Below are 8576 nucleotides of genomic sequence, written 5' to 3' on the forward strand. Positions count from 1 at the left end.
GTCGAAATTTTTATCATATGTTCTTAAGATGATATTCTTTTGTTACACGCGCTCTGTATAATGGACACTTCACGCCTATACAGACTGTCTTGACCAGGAAATTACTCGTTGGTGCCACCTGGCGGCGGAAATACCTTCTAAAAATTATTTTTTCGTTCGAAACTCTTTGTACTTGCGAACCAAAAGTCGCATTTTTTGTGTACTGTAGGTCCAACCTAAAACTCTTGTGCATTTATATGTGAAGTAGTATAAAGGGAAGTTGTGTTGGATGATAGATCTTACATTATGCGTGTCAAAGTATGTGAGTGTGTCGAAGTACGTAAATAAACCGTCAAAATCTTACTGACCTATAAAATTCGTTTCATATACGCAAGGGAACCGGCGGAACAATGCTCCTGTCGGAGCACATAAAGCGATTATTCTCACCTTGAAAAGAATTTGACAGAAAAGTCGAGAACCAGCTGCCTCAATCGTCATTCCGCTCTCCTCACCAAAAATTTTGGCATGCGAATATATTCGCGCTTCTTTGTGGTGAAAAAGATTAGCAGAGAGGCAGTGACGGTGGAAGAGAGAGCAAGCACTGCAGATGGGGCCGAAAGAAAGAGAGGAGACAGTGATGGAGCGAGTGAAAAAGTGGCAGTGGGCAAGAGAGAGAGATAGATAAGGACAATAGCTGTAAGAGCCAAAGAGAGAAGGGGTAGTGATGTCCAGTAAGCGGCAGTGGTATAAAAGAAAAATTGAGATAGCAGCAGTGGGAGCAAAAAAGAGAAGAGACTGTGGGAACAGAAACGAGATGTGATGGAAACATATATACACTTGGAGGACTTGGATCCCCATAGGTCAGCAATCTTTAACACAAGAAATTTGCTCACATTCCCCCCATCCCCTACATCCACATGTTAAAGTTTCTCGGTGTAGAGATCAAAAATCCGAGCAAACCGTCCCGAAGGACATGTAGGGAGAGCAGACAGCGTTGGTTGAAGAGAATGACAGCAGACTGTTAACGAAAAAGAAGCAGACAGTGGCAATGGGAGAGAAAAATAATGGGACCAAGAAAATGGCAGTGAAACAGTGAAACTGCCAGAGACGGAGATAGTCGTAAGGAACAGAGAGAGAAAGGGATGAAGACAGTGACTGGGGAAGCCACAGACAGGAGAAAGTGCAAGTAGAAGGAAATACAGTGGCAGTGAGGGGGAGATGTGTGTATGAAGACTTCACAAAGAGGGACTGGGTAAAGGCCGCTAAGATTGTTCTTTGCTAAAAGGATGTGAATATGTTCGCAAGCCAATATTTCTATTGAGGAAGGTGGAACGAGTATTGAGGCAGCTGCTTCCTGACTTTTCTGTCAGAGTTCTTTTGAAGAGAAGCATTTTCGCCATCTTTGCGTCCCACAGGGACATTTTTCCAGTGGTTAGTAGAATACTAGGGAAACACAATTAGACTGCAAAGTTGACTGCTTACAAAACGCTCATGCAAAACATCCTGGAATACTGTTCAAGTGTATACGAATGCATTAGCACGGATGGTCCCAGTCTTTCTTGGCCCATGGTAAAGTGTCACGAAGATGCTGAAAGAACTAAAGTGGCAAACCTTGGAAACAGACGAAAACCCCGAGAAAACCTACTTAGAAAGTTTCTGGAGAAATAGATCTAATGCGTCTAGGAAAATATTATCCCCTACGTATCGCTCCCAATGTTATCGCGAAGACAACATTACAGTAATTACAGCGGGCAATGAGGAATTTAAGTAGCCATTCTTTCAGAGTTTCATATGTGAATGGAACGGGAGAAAGTTCTAATAACTGGTACAACGGGACATAGAGACTCATAAAATGTCTTGTATGGAGTGTTCTTCTATATGGCGCTGAAACATGGACTATGAGGAAAAAAGACACAGAAAGGCTGGAGGCTTTTGAGATCTGGACATGGCGGAAGATGGAAAGAATAAGTTGGATGGACAGAGTAAAAAATGAAGAGGTACTGAGAAGAATGGGAGAGAAAAGACAGTTACTAGATGTAATAAAGAGAAGAAAAAGAAATTGGATTGGGCATATATTAAGAAAGAATGACGGACTGGTAAAAACAGTTTTAGAAGGTTATGTAGAAGGGAAAAGGAAGCGAGGAAGGAAGAGATTCCAGATACTGGATGACATGATGGACGGTACAACATAAAGCAGCCTTAAGAAGGAAGCAATGGATCGCAGAAAATGGAGAGGCAAAGGACCTGCTAATATAGCAGATAACTGATGATGATGATGATGATGACAATGGGACATGGCCTGTGCCATGCACTTCAGAGCTGTTAACAGAGTTTCAATGTAGGTATATACACAGAACTAAATCTACATCTACTTCTACCGCCTTATGCTCGAATTTCTTTGAGGAATTTAGTTTAGTAGACATGATAATGCAGTAAAATATCTTCTGATTTTAAAGTATTTGTTATATGCGAATGAGTTGAGAATACTGCCCAATTAAATATTAAAAGTTTGGATACTATTAATGAAATGCGAAGCCATGTTCAGCGGAATGGTGGACAGTCTTACTTAACACACTGACGTTTTCATCTAGATCTCCATTTACTCTGAAGCGCCAAAGAAACTAGTATAGACACGCATATTCAAATAGAGAGATATGTAAACAGGCAGAATACGGCGCTGCAGTCCACAATGCCTATGTAAGAAGTCTGGCGCAGTTGTTAGATCGGTTGCTCCTGCTACAATGGCAGGTTTTCAAGATTTAAGTGAGTTTGAACGTGGTGTTATAGTCGGCGCCAGAGCGATGGGACACAGAATCTCCGAGGTATCGATGAAGTGGGGATTTTCCCGTGCGACCATTTCACGAGTGCGCCGCGAATATCAGGAATCTGATAAAACGAAAAATCTCCGCCAACGCTGCGGCTGGAAAAAGATCCTGCAAGAACGGAACCAACGATGACTGAAGAGAATCGTTCAACGTGACAGAAGTGCAACCGTTCCGTAAATTGCTCGAGATTTCAGTGCTGGGCCATCAACAATTGTCAACGTGGGAACCATTCATCGATATCGGCTTTCGGAGCTGAAGGCCAACTCGAGTGCACTTGATGACTGCACGACACAAAGCTTTACGCCTAGCCTTGGCCCGTCAACACCGCCATTGGACTGTTGATGGCAGGAAACATGTTGTCTGGATGGACGCATCTCGCTTCAAATTGTGTCGAGCTGACGGACATGTACGAGTATGGAGACAACCTCATGAAGCCATGGGCCCTGCATGTCAAGGGACTGATCATGCTGGTGGACGCTCTGTAATAGTGTGGGGCGTGTGCAGTTGGAGTTATATGGGACCCCTGATACGCCTAGGTACGACACTGACAGGTGACACGTGCGTAAGCATACTGTCTGATCGCCTTCATCCATTCATGTCTATTGTGAATTTCTACGGCCTTGGGAAATTTCAGCAGGACAATGCGACCTCCCACACGTCCAGAATTGCTACAGAGTGGATCCAGGAACACTCTTTTGAGTTTAAGCACTTCTGCTAGGCACCAAACTCCCCAGATACGAACATTCCTGAGCACATCTGGGATGCGTTGCAACGTGCTGTTCAGAAGGGATCTCCACCCCCTCGTTCTCTTATGGATTTATGGACAGCCCTGCGGGATTCGTGGTGTCAATCCCCTCCAGCACTACTTCAGACTTTAGTCTAATCCATCCCCTGTCGTATTGCAGTGCTTCGGCGTGCTCGCGGGGGCCCTACATGATATTAGGCAGGTGTACCAGTTTCTTTGGCTCTTCAGTGTACATGGGTACTCTGCAAATCACATGTAAGTGCCTGACAGAGAGGTCATCGAATCAGCTTCAGAATAAGACTCTATTATTCCAATCTCTTACAGAGTGCGGAAAAAACGAACACCTATATCTTTCGGTGCGAGCTCTGATTTCCCTCATTTTATTATTGTGATCGTTTCTCCCTGTGTAGGTCAGAGTCAACAAAATATTTTCGCGTTCGGAGGAGAAACTTGGTAATTGAAATTTCGTGAGAAGGCTCCACCGCAACGAAAAACGCCTTTGTTTTAACGATGTCCACCCCAAATCCTGTGTCACTTCAGTGACACTCTCTCTCCTATTTCGCGATAAAACAAAACGTGTTACCCTTCTTTGAACTTTATCGACGTATTCCATCAATCTTATCTGGTAACGAGCCCACACCGCGCAGCAGTATTCTAAAAGAGGGCGGACAAACGTAGTGTAGGCAGTCTCTTTAGTAGATCTGTTACGTTTTCTCAGTGTCCTGCCAATGAAACGCAGTCTTTGGTTAGCCTTCCCCACAACATTTTCTACGAGTTCCTTCCAATTTAAGTTGTTCGTAACTGTAATTCCTAGGTAATTAGTTAAATTTACGGCCCTCAGATTTGACTGATTTATCGTGTAACCGAAGTTTAACGGATTTTTTTTTAGCACTCATGTGAATGACCTCAAACTTTTCGTTATTCAGGGCTATTTCCTCATTATCGTACCAAACAGATATCTTTTCTAAATCGTTTTGATTTTCTGGTAATTTTACTAGTCGATAAACGACAGCGTCATCTGCAAACAACTTAATACGGCTGCTCAGATTGTCGCCGAAATCGTTTATATGGATGAGGAACAGCAAAGCGCCTGTAGCAGTACCTTGGGGAATGTCAGAAATCGCTTTTGTTTTACTGGATGACTTTCCGTCAGTTACTGCAAACTGTGCACTCTCTGGCAGGAAATCACGAATTCAGTCACATAACTGAGATGATATTCCAGCCGGCCGGAGTGGCCGTGTGGTTCTAAGCGCTACAGTCTGGAACCGAGCGACCGCTACGGTCGCAGGTTCGAATCCTGCCTCGGGCATGGATGTGTGTGATGTCCTTAGGTTAGTTAGGTTTAATTAGTTCTAAGTCCTAGGCGACTGATGACCTCAGAAGTTAAGTCGCATAGTGCTTAGAGCCTTTTGAACCATTTGAACGATATTCCATAAGCACGCAATTTCACTGCAACACGCTTGTGTAGTACAGTGTCAAAAGTCTTCTGGAAATCTAGAAATACGGAATCGATTTGAAATCCTTTGTCAATAGCACTCGACATTTCGTGTGAGTAAAGAGCTAGTTGTATTTCACAAGAACGATGTTTATAAATCCATGTTGACTGTGTGTCAATAGACCGTTTTCCTCTATGTAATTCATAATGTACACAATACATGTTCCAAAATGATTCTGCATCTCGATGTTAATGACGACGTTAATGATACGGGCCTGTAATTTAGTGGATTACTCCCCCTACCTTTCTTGAATATTGGTATTAAATGCACAACTTTCCAGTCTTTGGGGACGAATCTTTCGTCGAGCAAACGGTTTTATATGATTATTAAGTATGGAGCTAAGGCATAAGCAAACTGTGAAAGGAACTAACTGGTATACAGTGTGGACCAGAAGACTTTCTTTTATTAAGTGATTTAAGTTGCTTCACTACTCCGAGGATATTTACTTCTACGTTACTCATGTTGGCAGCTACTCTTTATTCGAATTCTGGAATGTTTACTTCGTTTTCTTTTGTGAAGGTATTTCGGAAGGCTGTTTTTAGTAAGTCTGCTTTGGCAGCACTGTCTTCGATAGTATCTCCATTGCTAGCGCGTAGAGTAGGCATTGATTCTGTCTTGCAGCTAACATACTTCACAACGACCAGAATCTCTTTGGGTTTTCTGCCAGTTTCCGACACAAAGTTTCATTGTGGAAACTGTTATAAGCATCTCGCACTGAAGTCAACGCTAAATTTGGAGCTTCTGTAAAAGATCGTCAATTTTGGAAACTTTGCGTCCGTTTGAATTTGTAATGTTTTTTCGTTGTTTCTGCAACAGTGTTCTGACCCGTTTTGTGCACCAAGGAGGATCAGCTCCGTTGTTTGTTAATTTATTTGGTATAAATCTCTCAATTACTGCCGATACTATTTCTTTGAATGCAAGCCACATCTAGTACGCAATTACACTGTTATTTTGGAAGGAGTGGAGATTGTCTCTCAGGAAGAGGTCAAGTGAATTTTTATCTGCTCTTTTAAATAGGTACATTTTTCGTTTATTTTTGGAGGATTTGGGGGTTACAGTATTCAGTCTCGCTACGACAACCCTGTGTTCACTAATCCCTGTATCCGTTTTGATGCTCGTTATTAGCTCAGGATTATTTGTTGCTAAGAGGTCAAATGTGTTTTCACAACCGTTTACAATTCAAGTGGGCTCATGAACCAGCTGCTCGAAATAATTTTCAGAGAACGCGTTTAGTACAATTTCGGATAATGTTGTACGCGTTCCTCCGGAATTACACATGTACTTTCGCCAAAATATCGAAGATAAATTAAAGTCACCACAAATTATGATTGTATAAGTCGGGTACGTGTTTGAAATCAAACTCAAGTTTTCTTTGAACCTTTCAGCAACTGTATCATCTGAATTGGGAGGTCGGTCAGAGGATCCAGTTATTATTTTATTCCGGTTGCCAAGAATGTCCACTGCCCATATTAACTCACAGGAAGTATCTACTTCAACTTGGCGGCAAGCTAAACCACTTATAACAACAACAAACACGCCACCGCCAACTGTTAGGTTCTTCGAAAAAATTCGGCTGAACTTATCTCCGGCTTTAGCCAGTGCCTATAACGGTTTGAGCATCAGTGCTTTCTATTGGCTCTTGGAGCTCTGGTAATTTCCCTCACAGCTATGACAGCTAGAACTGTTACACCTATGGTTCCTGTATCTACGTTCTTGCTGGGTTCGGCCTACACCCTTTGTGACTGAAGCCCCCTAAGTGTTTTCCCGAGACACTAAAAAAAAACCGCCCAGTCCACGCCGAACAGCTCCTGCCATCCGTGTAGCCGCCTCCTGCGTGTGATGGACTCCTGACCTATTCTGTGGCACCCGAACCCCAACCACTCTATGGCGCAAGTCGAGCAATCTCCAGCCTAAACGGTCGCAGAACCGTCTGAGCCTCTGATTTCAGACCCTCCTCTCGGCTTGGTGCCAGAGGTCCGTAATCGGTTCTGTCGACTATGTTTCAAATGGTGAGCTCTGTTTTCACCTCGCAAGCAAGACTGGCAGGCTTCACCACTTCTATTAGCCGCTCGAAACCGGAGAGAATCTCTTCTGATCTGAAGTGACACACATCACTGGTATCGGCGTGAGTCACCGCCTGCATTTGGCTGCACTCTGTGCCCTTCATGGCATCCGGGAGGACCTGTTTACCGTCTGAAATGACTCCACCCGGTGTGCACACCGAGTCACATTGGCTTTCTTCCCCTTCTTGGCAGCCTGTGTAGAGTATTGCCAGTTACGTGATATAGGTTTTGAAATTGCAGTGGGATTTGTTACGGCGTGACAAAATTTTTCCATGCGCGCCGCTCCCTACTTGAACTCTACTTTCAACTACGACAACGTCTTGCAAAACTGATTGCTGCTCATATTCATCAGTGTTATTCCCGTTCAAAAACTATCTACTTTATTTGACAATGTGCTGATCAATAAATTCCTAATTCTGTAAAGGAAATTTAACAACAGGATTTTTTAAATGCTTCAGATATAAACCCCTAGAATTTGTAATAGTCCTATTGCTTTTAATATCTGTATATATTACCTGCCAGAAACCAACGCTAGCAAATTCATGTACGCAGGCGGCACTACAATGGTTTAGCAGATTCATTAATTTCCAGATGCTGAGATATTACTAGCATAAAATGCAAAAAAAAATAGACGAATATACGGCACAATATTTCCTCTAACGAATCCCTTAAAAACTTTTGTAATTCTTCTTATTTACGAAACGATGATGCAAGTTGTTGGGCTACAGTTACATTCAGATAACAAAATATTTCGTTTTGCAGTAGTACAATATAAACAGTTATCCCATAAAACCTATCTTCCTAATACTGTCATTCCAGAGACAGGCACAAGATATTTCAGAAACTAACAGGTACTCTTTAAGCCCGCATCTCGTGGTCGTGCGGTAGCGTTCTCGCTTCTCACGCCCGGGTTCCCGGGTTCGATTCCCGGCGGGGTCAGGGATTTTCTCTGCCTCGTGATGGCTGGGTGTTGTGTGCTGTCCTTAGGTTAGTTAGGTTTAAGTAGTTCTAAGTTCTAGGGGACTGATGACCATAGATGTTAAGTCCCATAGTGCTCAGAGCCATTTGAACCATTTTTTTTACTCTTTAAGGCGCTAAAGTATCAACCCCAAAATCTATAGCCCTAACCTTTTCACACTTAATAAAATACGACTTCAACTGTCTAGTTTATGTAGTTATGTACTTCACGCAATGGCAAAATGCCGATACTCCGTTCAAAGTAAATAGAAAATTAACGTAAAGTAGGGAACTGGAAAGCAGCAGGTGCTCAAATATGGAGAAAGTTCCTATCAACTATGACTTTTTTAGTTAGCTGAGTGACAGGAAACGGGAACTAAAATCGGTTGCCAGATCCTGCATTGTAATGGATACGGTATCGTTACACATAGTATTTGCATGAATGAATATTTGGATTCCTCCCTTTCGTATCCATATGCATGTGTTTACATCTATTTCCAGCACTGCCGTG

Source organism: Schistocerca cancellata, chromosome 2 (assembly GCF_023864275.1).
Source record: "Schistocerca cancellata isolate TAMUIC-IGC-003103 chromosome 2, iqSchCanc2.1, whole genome shotgun sequence".
Lineage (NCBI taxonomy): Eukaryota > Metazoa > Arthropoda > Insecta > Orthoptera > Acrididae > Schistocerca > Schistocerca cancellata.